The following is a 13,864-nucleotide window of genomic DNA, read 5'->3' as shown; positions in this document are numbered from 1 at the left end:
TTTGAGTGCCAATACTTTAGATGTAGCGCAGACGTCATCAGCTTCATACAACAAAACATAGTGCTATACGTTTTCCTTGGCTGAATTTCAAATTCTGCTCTAACTATGCATGTAAGGGCACTAAGGAGAGTGCACAGTTCCATTATGTTGTACCCTACATAGAGTACAAGCAAAGTGACTAGCAAGCCATTTGGGATTAGCCCTAATTAGAAGATGGCAGATTGTACTTGGATCACAGACGAGCTTGATAGCAATAAGACGCTGCCCAAAGCGCAGTGGGCTTACTGATAACATCCTGAAGTGGATTATTTTCCTATAATGGCACATCCCAAGTGTTTTATTCCTCTTATACCACAGCTATTTGCCAACATTTACGATTTTAAATTTATTCATGAATGACACGTCACGCTTTTTCACTTTTCATAGTTACATTTATTGTCCTGGAACGTCCACGAGAAGTTACTTCCTGTTAGCACTTAAGAAGCTATAAACGGTCATTCTCTCGCTAGCCTCCCTTATTTTTTTGTCTCTCTCAAAGTTACAGCTTGTCTTATTGCCTAGAAAGTGCAAAGCTCAGAGTCATCTCTCCTCAAGACAGTCCTGTGGTGGAAAACTCGCTGACTGTTAAAAAGTGCTCATACTGGAGACTCCTTCCTTAAATGTTAAATAAACATCTCCTTACAGAAAACGTCACTAAAACAACATTATATAATCTTTCTTAACTGCCTTAGATTGCGTAGATTGTCCGCCAAACAATTCCCAGTGAATGAGCTGTTACTATAGAAATGATAACATACTAGAACGAGCGCATGAATATAGACCTGAATTGGAAGAAATCTGACGTACAGCTGGCACTAATGTCAGTGCTGGGCATTTATAGAAAATGAATCAACACCTTCTGAGACTCCAGCAGCGCTGTATAAAATTTTATTGATGCCTCTTAAACCTGCCAGAAAAGTGACTTTGGCACAAAGTTACTACACTGCTAAAGATTTTTGTGCCAGAGACATTAATCAGGACGATTCTGTGACGTTTGCTGTTGACCAATCAACTTTCTCCACTATTGTAAGCTCCACCCACATGTTCTAGCTCAGCTCGCTTGGTACCTGGATGGGAAATATAACCAAATTCAGTACTTGGCTACCACCCAGCTCACTTGATGATAGTGACAAAATGCAGGATCATGGGTAATTTGCTAAGCCAGATAACACTATTTTGAGATAGAGTGGTGGTGTGCTTCTTCCCGGTGTCCATGAGGTGGCAGAGTGAGAGATGCGTGCTGTTAAACACATGGCAGCCTCTTGCTTTTATGTAATGAGTCTGGACAGCAGAATTGTTAGCAGCGGCCTCTGTTCATGTCTCTCCAGAACTTTCTGGAGTGTTTAGAAATCTGATAAATGTGTGAGTGCTTAATGGATGATGACTTTGTTACTGTTTCCTTCTTTTTTTTTTTTTTATATTTTTTTTTTTAAACCAGTGGTGTGTGGGTTTTTTCCCCCCCAACAAATGCACAAATGTTCCCAATGTTGTGCAGACGCTTACCATTTGAAAAGCGCTGAAATATTTTTTCAGGCTTGGTTGTTGTTGAATATAGAACAGACTCACACCCACTGCTTGGTTTTTTTTTTTTTTTTTTCTCATTGAAATAATTACGCTGCAGTTTTTGCCTAGAGACTGTCCAAACGAGTGTTCTGAATATAGAGAGTAAAGTAGCACCTGAGGAAGCGTGTGTGTGTGTGTGTGTGTGTGTGTGTGTGTGTGTGTGTGTGTGTGTGTGTGTGTGTGTGTGTCTGTCTATATTGAGGGAGTGAAAAGGAAAGAGGGAGGGAGGGGTAGGTTCCCTAATGGGCCATTTACAGCTGGCAAACAAAGAGAAAATTCAAGCCTCTCCACACAGCGGCTTTTGCAGCTTCTCCCTAACCGTGGCATGCTTGTGTGTGAATTTGGGCAAGCTCCGCTGTTTATTTTTAAGAACTAACCGCTCATTTAGGCCTGCGTACATGCTTGTGTACGAGGGATGAAAAACAGGCGAGCCGACAGGCTGTGTGCGACTTGTCTCTCAGCAAGCTCTCGTCCGTGTTGTTACACGCAACACACACAGACAGGCTTCCCATTCACGTGCTATGATCTAATTTGTTTGCCAGGTGACAGCCACACATCTGGAACGCCTTGTGCTTACGCTGCTTTTTCCTAATGCAGTGGTTTTAGTGTTTAGCTGCCACACGGGAGATGAATCCTCGCGAGGTCATACACAGTAAATAAAGCCAGCGCGCAAGTGTCGCAGGGTTCGGGGTTTTCCTGGACCAACCAAGTGGCGAAGCAAACAAGCAAGCCGCGCAGTCCGTGCCTTGGAGTGAGATCTTGACTAAACTGAGCATTCCTTTGTCATGGCCTTTTCTCTGCGCTGTGTTTATGATGTTAAATAGCAGGTTGGTCGGGCAGTTATCTCCCAAATGACTGTTTGAAATGGGAGAGCTGTAATGTTTGGGTTAGTGCTTGTCTAAGAACATGGCTTATTTTGGAGACGCGGTAATGAGGCCGTGTAAGACAACGCCTCTCTGTTTGAGCTGAAACAGACCTTGGCTTAACAATATGTTTAATTCTGACGAGAGCGAAGCCAGTTCCTTTATGCATCGCCGTTTAAGAGGACGAAGCTCGTACTGTTTATTTTAAGAGCTTTCTGGATGTTTGTGTGGCACTTCCAGGTGTTTTCTCGCACGTCTGGTTGTAGGCTGTGAGACATTTCTCTTAGCTCTGTGGTTTGTCTCACCCTCAACCTCAGTGCTTGCAAAAAGTTCCTGCATGAAGGGCCTCAACGCTAAAATGGCAGTGGGTAAATTGAAGTCAAGCTTTTGTGGAGAGAAACTGTCAGCGCATGATCTCTGTGTGTGTGTGTGTGTGTGTGTGTGTGTGTGTGTGGGTGTTGTGTTCGGGTGCCTGTGTGAAGGCAGAAGGAAAAGTAAATGCGAATAGAAGTTGCTTGTGTCTCTTGAAGGGAAACCTGAGCGTTCGTTCCTGACAGCGGCATCAGAGTGTGAATATGAGCCCTGGCAAAGAAAAGCGAGCGAGCAATGAAGAACAGCGGCACTGTGATCATTACACACACACACACACACCAAACTGGACTCCCATTGTTTAGTCTTGCCTTGAAACTGCAGAGCCCACAGCAGACATTTTTCCTTAAGGCTACACAGAACATCGCTTGTTTATGCAACGAACACCTTTTCCACATCCAGGCTTTAAGCCATTGTTTTATTTCGTCATGCTGTCTTTAGCGCCATATTGTAAATCTCTTAAACAGGAAGGACTGCTGTGAATCTTTCCATTTCTCTCTCTCTCTCTCTCTCTCTCTCTCTCTCTTCGTCTCTGTCAGAATGGAGGATCTGTCTCCATTCTCCACTTGTCTGCAGATCCCTGCTGAATGTATTAAATGAAGTTACTAGATGGGAGTGCTTAAGGGGCCAAGCCCTCTGAGGCTTGCCAAGGCGCTCACAAGCTTGGCTCACTCATCCATGTCACCTCCTGTTTTTTTTTTTTTTTCTTCTCCTTCTTCTTCTTCTCTCTTGTTTCAGCTACTGGCTCACTTATTTGTATTTCAGAGCAGTGTTGACTTTGTGTGTAATTGTGCGAAAATAAGCAAGTCTGCTTTTGCGGGGTGTTTAATTTTTGAACGAGACCGACACAAATCTGAAGAGAAGCTTGAAGACAGAATGGTATGTTTTTTTGTTTCCTTTTAGTGTTGCTGCCCAGCTTTTGTTTTCACAAGAGAAAAATGTTCAGAGAAAAAAAATCGAAGCATCCCCACCCCATTGCTCATTTTCGTTCCCTTTTTAGAAGCTTGATATCTACCATCTGCCGACCAAACATCTCATCTGTTAAGAGTTATTCTTTCATTCGGACATCGATTGTGTCTTTTAGATACCCTACAAAGAGGCCAGAGTATGACAGCAGTGATGAGCAGAGAGGAGCAGTAGAGATATTGTGATAGGGTGTTGAATACACAGCCACACTGAATAGACTCAGTCATTTTCCCAGATACATGCTTAGGCCTGTAGAATGTGGAGCGCTTTGCTTGTAACTGCACTGGTTGTCTCCTTCTATTATCGGTTAATGGTGCCCAAGATGACAGGCGCGCGTGATGAACAGAGGAGCTGTGAAATCCTGGAGGTGGAGTTCTCATCCGCTTGATAATGGGATCTCTGCCATGCTGGAGACTGTGTAAAGAGCCATATGAGTGCAGGAAATGCAAAGCATTCACTCTTAAAACAATCCCAGTCCTGTAACCAGCTAAGCCTTTTTTTTTGTGCCTCTGTGCTTGTGCTTTTACAGTTGGAGATTTATAACAGCAGGTTAAATGTCTTACTATTCCTCTGTGTTCTGTGGCATGTCACTGTGTCCATGTTCTTAGATTTGAGTTTCATTAAATGCACCAATGCCCAAAGTATTTAAATATTTTCATTCCTTCTCCTGCTGTGTCCACACCTTTTTTTTTCCAGCAGCATCAGTAATTGACCGTCTGCAGCCATGTCAAACGCACCACTGTGTCTTCTTCACCCTCTAACCCCAAACCGGATCCCCCCACCCGCCCTCGCGCTAGAAGCTAATCCTGTATTGGCAGCCTGAGAGCGACGATTGGTATCTCCTTTGAAAAGTGCATTCTCTAAATAGCTTCCTCTTGCTCAGTGAATTCTGCATCAGCGAGTGACTCGGGTTTCCTGTTGAGCTCATTCTATACTGTCAGGGCCAGACTGGTAAGGAGAAATAAATAAGGATGCACTTGAGTAAATGTAATAAATATGCTTGAATGTGCAGCCCAAACGCTCGCTGGGAGGGAGGAGGCAGCCTGCTGTGTGTGTGTGTGTGTGTGAGAGAGAGAAGAGAGCGCTCACACGCACACATACACATGCCCACATGTGAGTGAGACTGTGTGTGTGTGTGTGTGTGTGTGAGGGCTGAGCTGAGAATTGTCAGGAGAACAGGAGTCACAATGTCTCTGGCTTCCCCGGAGCTGGAGAGCGTTTGCCAGCACTGGGATCACAAGGGACACCTCCTCCTTTTGAAAACCTGACAAGCTACATGCTTTGCAGCACAATAAAGGGCTCTACACTACACCAAACCTGATTCCTATTGATCTTGGCTGCCTCTTTAAATATGTGCTGTATGCTGGTCAGCGAGGAGGGCCGCCTTCGTCCTGCAAATAGCCTTTGTTTCGAGCTGATTACATTTTGACCAGACGAGACAAAGCAGTTACATTTAAAACCACTGTACATTTATTATAGAACAATTAAATGAGTAGGAATATAGTGAGCAGTACATGTATGATGCCTCAAAAAAGGTGGCTGAGAGATAAGATGTAGAGCTCTCGTTTAGAGACGTGACGTGAAAATAATTAAAATTTTATACTGTGATGGTTTGGGCACCACATGGCTAGTGACATGAACTGACAGGGTGAAAATGGTCAGTTTTGATTTCTGGTTTTCTTCAAATATCTTAGATATTAGTGTTATGTAATATTTAATATTTAAGGGTTCCCCACAAAGGGACAAAAAAACTCTCTCATTTATATATGTTCATTAGTTATATATATTTTGATCAGCCATAACATTAAAACCACTGGCAATTGTAGTGAATAACATTTATTCTCTCATTACAATGGCACCTGTCAAGGGGTGGGATATATTAGGCAGCAAGTGAACAGTCAGTTCTCGAAGCAAAGTTGATGTGTTGGAAGCAGGAAAAATGGGCAAGTGTAAGGATTTGAGTGACTTTGACAAGGGCCAGCTTGTGATGACGACTGGGTCAGAGCATCTCCAAAACTGCAGGTCTTGTGGTTGTTCCTGGTATGCAGTGGTTAGTACCTACCAAAAGTGGTCCAAGGAAGGACAAGGGGTGAACTGGCGACAGGGTCATGGGCACCCAAGGCTCACTGATGTGCGTGGGGAGCAAAGGCTAGCCCATCTGGTCCGATCCCACAGAAGAGCTGCTGTAGCACAAATTGCTGAAAAAGTTAATCGCATACGTGGGGAAGAGATGGCACCAGGATGCACTACGGGAAGAAGGCAAGCTGAGGCAGTGAGATGCTCTGGGCAATGTTCTGCTGTGAAATCTTGGGTCCTGGCTTTCATGTGAATGTTACTTTTACACATACCACCTACCTAAACATTGTTACAGACCAAGTACACCCCTTCATGGCAACGGTATTCCCTAGTGGCAGTGACTTCTTTCAGCAGGATAATGCGCCCTGGCACACTGCAAAAATTGTTCAGGAATGGTTTGAGGAACATGAGAGTACAAGGTGTTGATTTGGCCTCCAAATTCCCCAGATCTCAATCCAATCGAACATCTGTGGGATGTGCTGAACAACAAGTCCGATCCATGGAGGCCCCACCTCGCTACTTACAGGACTTAAAGGATCTGCTGCTAACGTCTTGGTACCAGATACCACAGCACACCTTCAGAGGACTTGTGGAGTCCATGCCTCGACGGGTCAGAGCTGTTTTGGTGGCACAAGGGGGACCTACACAATATTAGGCAGGTGGTTTTAATGTTATGGCTGATTGGTGTATATTTTACCTTCTCACACAGTGAACAGTACAGTCAATGTTATAGATTTAACAAGTGAATATATCTGTATGTTGACTGATCTAAAGCAAATCCTTGTATATACAGTATAACTCATTTATAGGTCAGAACTGCTGCTTTGTTTATTTCTGATGCTTTGCGCAGTCAAGTCATGTTGAATTGATGTCAATCCGTAAACTTGTAGCTGTAGATGACTATCCCAAGTTGACAAGTGGGGTTATTATTATTATTATTATTATTATTATTATTATTACTGGTTGGAGATGGGGAATTACAAGTTGCAATCTCAAGTCGAATGCAACATAAGGTCACATGGTGCACAGTCAGATTTATATGGGTTACATTTTTTCGATAAAGGGTTCCTCATAGGTTCTTTGTGTAGCTCTTGAAAGAGGGTCTACTTTGAAGAAACTCCCCTTTGCAAGATTCTACATAGAAAATTAAAAATAACTTTTTTATTATGCATAATAACTACTATTAGTACTTAGTACTATGTAATAATGTAAGGTCACATTCTCTACATCATTTCGTATCAGATTTGGTTAAATTTGCCTCCCTAGAGGTTTCTTTTGTTAGTCTCTCTGGGAAAACCCCCGAAAGCTTTTTTTCTTTCTTTCTTTTTTTCTTTTTTTTGTAGAACCCTCCAACAGAGGAGTTTCTTTTCACAAAGAAAGCTAGAACCAACCACGTTAATCAAGCCAAGACCCCTTGAGGAACCTTTTTTTTTCTGAAGTGTACCTAACCTTTAGATTTAAATGCTATCCAGAAGCCAAGCCAAAGTGAATACACGTATGCATGGGGAATTTGCAGCCTTTGTTTGCCATCACCATTTACAACAGGATCATAAAGGCGCGCCGTTCATCAGCTATTACACACACACACACACACACACACGAGACAAATCAATGCGTGGAATGCATGCCTCACTTACATTATTTCATCTACGGCATGCATGCTTTAAATGCCGTTTGGTGTGTGTGTCCCTGGTGTTGCAGAGCGTTAATGCTCATTTACTGCAGTTCACTGTGGTAGCAGTTGATCTCGCTTTTACCGGCGCATCAATCAGGACGCTTTTGTGCGCGCGCTAATTGGGATCCAGTCCGTGTTTTAGTGTCGCGTATGTACGTGTGTGTGTGTGTGTGTGTGTGTGTGTGTGTGTGTGGTATGGGGGAGGGAGTGAGGGTGGTGTAATTCTCCTTCATAGTGTCTGGATAAAGAAAGACTAGTAGGTCAGCCATGTGGATGTGTCTGGTGAACAGCTGAAAGAGAGAGAGAGAGAGCGCTATGTGTGTGTGCGCGTATGAAAGAGAGCGAGGGAGAGTGTGTGTGTGTGTGAGTGAGTGTGTGAGAGAGAGAGTGCGTGCGCGCGCGCGCGTGTGTGTGTGTGTGTGTGTGTGAAAAAAGGAAGCGGAGTGTGTAAGCGGCGAACTCGGTGATTTCCTCGCCTCGAACTACCGCGCCGTTTCTCAAACATTTCGGAGTTTATCACGCGGTGAAACGGAAGACGAGGAAGGAGCTCCGCCGTGTGTGTGTGTGTGTGTATGTGTGAGTGTGTGCATGTGTGCGCGTGTGTGGGTTTTTGTTCACCAGAGGCGAGTGTTTGAGGGAAACGAGTTCGCTCTTTTGTTGAGCGCGTGAGTCCGTTTCCCATCCGCATGTAGGATAAAGTGGCTGCGCGAGACCGCTCCGCTCAGCTCGGCTCAGCTGCGCGCGCGCTTGGATTCGGGCCCGGCTCGAGGAGTTGGGCTTCATTCTTTCGATAGAGGAGAAAAAACAAAAACTATAACAACAACGGGGATTATTTACGGTACGACGTGGTTTGAAGCTGTCCATTGGAACTTGGAGACCACCAGACTGGCGGGGTGAGTACTTCTAATACAGTGTAGAGAGAGAGAGGGAGAGAGAGGGAGAGGGAGAGTGGGAGGGAAGGTGAAGGGGGATACCGAGGGAATGTTAGCATACGGGCTGCTAACTTCAAAGCACGAGCTCCACTCCGAATCAACTTTTCACTTTTATTATTAAATGAAAAGGAAACGAGCTTTGGCTGTTGTAGTAAAATGTTCCTCTGTGTGGTTTCTTTGGATGGTTCTAAGGAAAATCTGCTTTAGAGAAACCTTTTTGTAAACAGATAAATCTTTAAGGGTTTCCACAGAAAGACAAACCAAGGCAGAAGAGTCCTGTTCGAGATTTAACCTTTTAACCTCTAAAATGGTCATGTGGTAGCAGCTTAAAGCTTTTTCCAGCTACAAAAGGTTCCTGTGAAGCAGATTGTCTTTAGAACCATCCAGAGATGCCACACAGAGGAATCATTTTCAGAAGAAAAAGTCAAAAACATTCAGTTCTTTGGAGAATCTCCTTTAGAGAAACCTCTTTTTTTTTTTTTTTTCCCCAAACAATGAAAACTCTGCAGAACCTTTAATGGTTTCCACAGAAAGACAAAACTTCACTGCTTTACTGTTCTGCGTTGAACCTTTCACCCTTGAAATTAGGGTTTCTATTGTCTGTTGGTTCAACTGCACAGTTGTGTTTGAACCATTTCTAAAAGCTTATGCCTTTTTCTTTAAGTCCCATGCTTTGGATAGTTTTGTTTTAGGTTCTTCGTGTAGTTCCCAGCTTTCTAAACACATAACCCTTGTAAGGAAACTTTACTTGTCCTTACCGAATTCTTAGGGGTTCTCGTAACAGGACGAAAAAACTTTTTTTTTTTTTTTTTTTTTTTTAAATCTTTTTTTTTGGCAATTACTTGGTAATATATATTAGTTTAAGGTCATGTGCTCCACTATCATTGACATATCAGGTGTATATGGGTTACATTTTTAATGGTTAAGGGTTCTTTGTTGGTTCATTGTGTCGTTTCGAGTTTTTCGAAGAGAATCTACTTGGAACCTTTTCTAAGGAAATCCTCCTTGGAAGATATTACTTTTACAAAAATACTTAAGGGTGCCAAAAATCAGACAAAAAAAAACAACAACTCCTCTTTGCAATTACTTAGTAATATGTAATAGTTTAAGGTCATGTGCTTCACCATCATTGTCATATCAAGTGTATCTGGGTTACATTTCAGTGGAGAAGAGTTCTTTTGTGTTTTTTCTAAAGAAAAGCTGTCTAAAGACATTCCACTTGGAACCTTTTCTAAGGAAAGCCTTCTTTGAAGATTTTACATTTACAGAATACTTAGGGTTCCCAAACGGGACCAAAAAAATATCTGAAGTGTTTATTATGTATGCATGAAGTTAGTTACTAATATATGACAGTTTAAAATCACACACTCTGTCGTCATTGTAATCAGTTTTATCTGCCCCCGTTGATATCAGATGACTAATAATAATAATAAAAACCACAAAACTCCTACTCGGTCCAACTGGCATGTCTCTGATGAGCATTCATAACACTCAGGCGCCCTCCCCCATGCACTGCCTTCCAGAGATTGGAAGTGATGAGTTAGAGCCATTTGTTTACTGCAAACCCGAGGGGGTTTTGATGGACTTGCTTGACCAGTTGGAGGCTGTCGAGGACAGCCAAGTCAGCTTCACTTCCCCTGAGCTGAGTAAACCACGTGAACCCTGGCCTACGATGGCCTGTGTGTGATTAGTCAAGCCTATGGCAGCGTGGGTGTTGTTTTAAAAAAAAAAAAAAAAAAAAAATGGCAAGAGGATGGGTGGTGTTTTGAGAAAGCTAATCTTAAACAGTATTTGTTTCACAGTTGGGCTTATCTGATATCAGTCTACAAGTCCCGTGTGAGGGGGAAGTGTCTTGTTTTCTTTTTCCTCCTGTAATCACTGTTTTATCGGCCATACTTGGTTTGCATGTCATCTAGACTTTGCTCAGTTTTCTTTTGTTTTTTTTCTTCTTTCCCCTTTTTACACACTCCGTGCACTATGTAATATACTCAATATACTTTTTCCCTCCTGTTCATAAAGAGGTCTAGTCATAAGGTCTCACAATGATGTCATTCTGGGAGAGAATGAGGCTTTTTCAGACTAAACTGAAACCATGCGAGTCGCCACAGTGGGCCTTAGAAAAACTATTTTAAAAGATGAACGTTGTTCATGTTATATCTCTTGAGCACATGTTGGAAGATGGAGGTCTTCATGATAAAGCAAGCCTAAGATGGTTCTCCTGAGTGATTTTTCTGACTGAATAAAATCTAGAGAAATGACACAACACAATCAAAATGAATCACTGCAATTTCAGACCGAAATCCCTGCTTTGCAAGCTAAGACATTAATCTGCGTATAGTTTTGGCTTTTATATTTTCTCTTTTCCTAACAATTCACATGTGATAGACTCTTTTGTTTGGCTAATTCATACAATAATGACTGTTTATAATGTGTTATAAATCCTTCTTATTCCTTTGACCTCAGTGCATATTCATCATGTACGCGGTTTGAGTAAGAGTTGCAAAAACAGCATATTTTTCTATCATCTGATAACAGTTGTGTTGGTTGTCATGTAGAGATCAAAGACCTGATGGTAGTTGCTCACTTTCAGCGATATGCTAAATGCTGGAAAGCTTTGGTGCGAGTTCCTACGGAGAACATTGTCAAAGCATGAGTCAGAATGATGACTGAAAGATAAGCGCTTTGGTGGAGGGAATTTGCCTTTCTGTAAACATCTGGACAGAAAAAAAGGTTACCAGACTGTACTCTTCCTTGTCACTGGGGTGGTATCATCAAAGGTACATGTTTTGTACCTTTGACCTGGAAAAGTGTGTATAATATACCTTTAAAGCTAATTAAAATGTACAAGACTAGTCCAGTTATGTGCCTTAAATCATTATTTAAGGTATGCTGCATTCACATTACCTTGTAAAAGGTGCAAAAGATGAAGTTACCACCCCACTGACAAGGGAAAGTTTGTTTTCAGGGAGTGTAGGTAATCATAACAACCATATGCGGAATATTTCACCCTAATCCTTCAGCTTATGGACTACAGAGAGTTTGTGAACTCACTCACTCTTGCCTTTGAGGATACCCCGAGGTAAAAAGGAGTCAGATCTGGAGAGCACTCTCCCACAGAGGAACTGAAAGCCAGAGCAAGGCACAGCATGTTTTCATTGTCTTGTATTACTCTGAAAGAAACCTCATTCCGTTTCTTCAAATCCATAAGCATCACTCGAGTATTACGAGTACTGAGCGTTCATTGTTTGAACTCTGCACATCCACGTTGAGTGTTGATAAAACGTCAAACAATACAATGTGGAAAGCACTATAACATCTGGTGGAGTAAAACAAAACGGGTTTTAACCGTGCTACTGATTAAGGTGATTTTATGGTGTGTGAGTGTTTTAGATGTGTGGGATGTGTGAGTAAATATCTGTAGGGTACTTTTTCTTTTGGCTTTCATAATGACAAAGCTAATGTTTTCAGGGCTTTTTTTTTTTCTATCTTGAATATGAAACCGGATTTGCTTGCTGCTCTTTTGTTTTTTTTTTTTGTTTTTTTTCCTTTCACTTATTTTTTTATTTTATTTTTTTGAGAAACCACTATGAGTTTCCGTGTCGCTGCGTTTAAAGATCTCCCCAGAGGTCAACCAGCAGTTTACTCGCACTGAATAATTGAATTAGCGAGTCGTTGTGTTTCTGAAGGCAGCGCTCGGTCGCGCTAATGTCGGATTTGTTTACATCTGACGGTGATGTGCAGGGAGAACTGTATGACTCCAAAGTGGTGTAGAGATCTTTAGCTAATCATGGTAGTAGCGTGTGGCTTCGTTTTCAGAGTGTGGGCGTCTGATTAACTGCGTCGTCCCTGTCTCTGAAGGCAAGTGGAGAAAGCCTAGTAAATGTTTAATGCTTAGATGTGCATTAACAGCTGGCGTCTGTTTCACAGCAGCTGCCAATAAGAATATCAAGTGTGCTTCTTAAAGTGCTAACATGCAAGCACGTTGTTGAGCGAAAATTGATAACAACAGATCTCATGATCAGAATGGAGGATGTAAATCAGTAAACACTTAGTCATGGTACAAAGATGACGTGAATGTCATGTCTAAATATTAAATGCTTTTACACATTGCACTGAAGGTCAAGTTTCTGAAAAATGAAATGCATCCTGAACATTCTATACACAGGCATCAAGCAAACTTTGGATCAAATGGCGTCGTGCTGCAAACAGGCTTTTCTTTACAAACCGGCGGCAGCTGAGTGTTTGACAGGGCTCGGGGAGGCGTGTTATTTAATCTGCTGGCGTGATAGAAGCGACTCTCCGTCTGCCCGACTGTAATGGCAGCACATCTCCCCGAGAGCCAATGGCACGGCGCAGCCCGTTAATGCTATGCTTAATGAATTTCCAGAAAGGCCAGGGGTAATTAATGTCATGTTGGAGCCTCCTCGCTCCGCTGTTGTCTCTTGGATTGTTTCTGCTCAATGCCATCGAACCAGGAATTCAGCCTACGTTTTGAAGTACAGCAGATTTTTAGCTGTTGGGAATAGATGAGGGGGGGGGTTGCTTTCATGGTTTATTTACCGTACGGATGGTTGGTGTGCAGAAATCTACACGCTCTATTAAAGGTTAGCCTGCCTTGTAAAGCGCAAAGCACCTAAATGAGGGCTTAATTGTGTCCCTCTATGGAGTGTGTGCTTTGTTTACAAGAATGTAAGCTCCTTTTTGGCACCTCGGCTGTAACAATAGATACAGTAACTACAGACGCTTACTCATCGCCTGGGAGACAGGACACAGGTCAGACCACAAACAAGACTGACTGGAGAGGCGTGTGAATTCCAGCCGCGTGGAGCCTGAGATCAAATTCAGTCTCAAATTATGAATCCGGAAACGGTCCTGATTGATTCCGACCAAGATTTTAAAGCAGAAACGCTGCATTCTTTCTATGTGGAGTGTAAATCTTTGCAGCTTGTTGATGAGGAACAGTTGGGGTAATTGAAGCTGATATTTTTAATAAGGCCTGAAGCAGCTTGAGGTTTTTTTTTTTTTTTTTTTTTTTTTTTTGCCACATTGTAATAGTAAGGGGAAAGGAAGGGGGAATCGAGACATGTTTATTCAGCATAGTGAAGGCAATAAAGAGAAGCTGAGCTGTCACAGGCACTGCTTTCTCCTCTCATGTGTTAATACCATTAAAGGCAAGTGTGAACAAATCAGTAGCCTGAGTGCCTGGGACAAGCAGATTTCACGTCTGGGCTATTAGTTTTTAATTTGTACTTGCCTGGCAGACAAGTAGATTTAACATGAAGATAAAATCCTGCGTTTATCTTCTCAGAAGTCATAACTGAGAATTGTGTCATTTTTGACCTCTGTGTGTTCAAGCTAACAAAGCTAATTGTGATGAGTGA

The 13,864-nt window shown here is 42.4% G+C and overlaps 1 protein-coding gene across 3 annotated transcripts in view; it reads left to right on the top strand.

Moving 5' to 3' along the window:
* The window catches only part of rerea (arginine-glutamic acid dipeptide (RE) repeats a), a 168,271-nt gene that overhangs the window by 53,179 nt on the left and 101,228 nt on the right, over positions 1 to 13,864 (top strand). Inside the window, exon 1 of one of the 3 annotated variants that reach the window (XM_026920127.3) lies at positions 7,800 to 8,444. The exons of 1 other annotated variant lie outside the window; for it this stretch is intronic. The gene's annotated coding sequence lies outside the window, so the exon portion shown is untranslated. Of the gene's footprint in view, positions 1 to 7,799; positions 8,445 to 13,864 lie in introns of those variants that run through there. One more of the 3 variants, XM_034311585.2, reaches the window with a different exon arrangement.

The sequence above is a fragment of the Pangasianodon hypophthalmus genome, chromosome 16, assembly GCF_027358585.1.
Source record: "Pangasianodon hypophthalmus isolate fPanHyp1 chromosome 16, fPanHyp1.pri, whole genome shotgun sequence".
Taxonomy (NCBI): Eukaryota; Metazoa; Chordata; class Actinopteri; order Siluriformes; family Pangasiidae; genus Pangasianodon; species Pangasianodon hypophthalmus.
The sequence above is the reverse complement of the archived record's forward strand: the minus strand, read 5'-3'. Positions and strand labels throughout refer to the sequence as shown.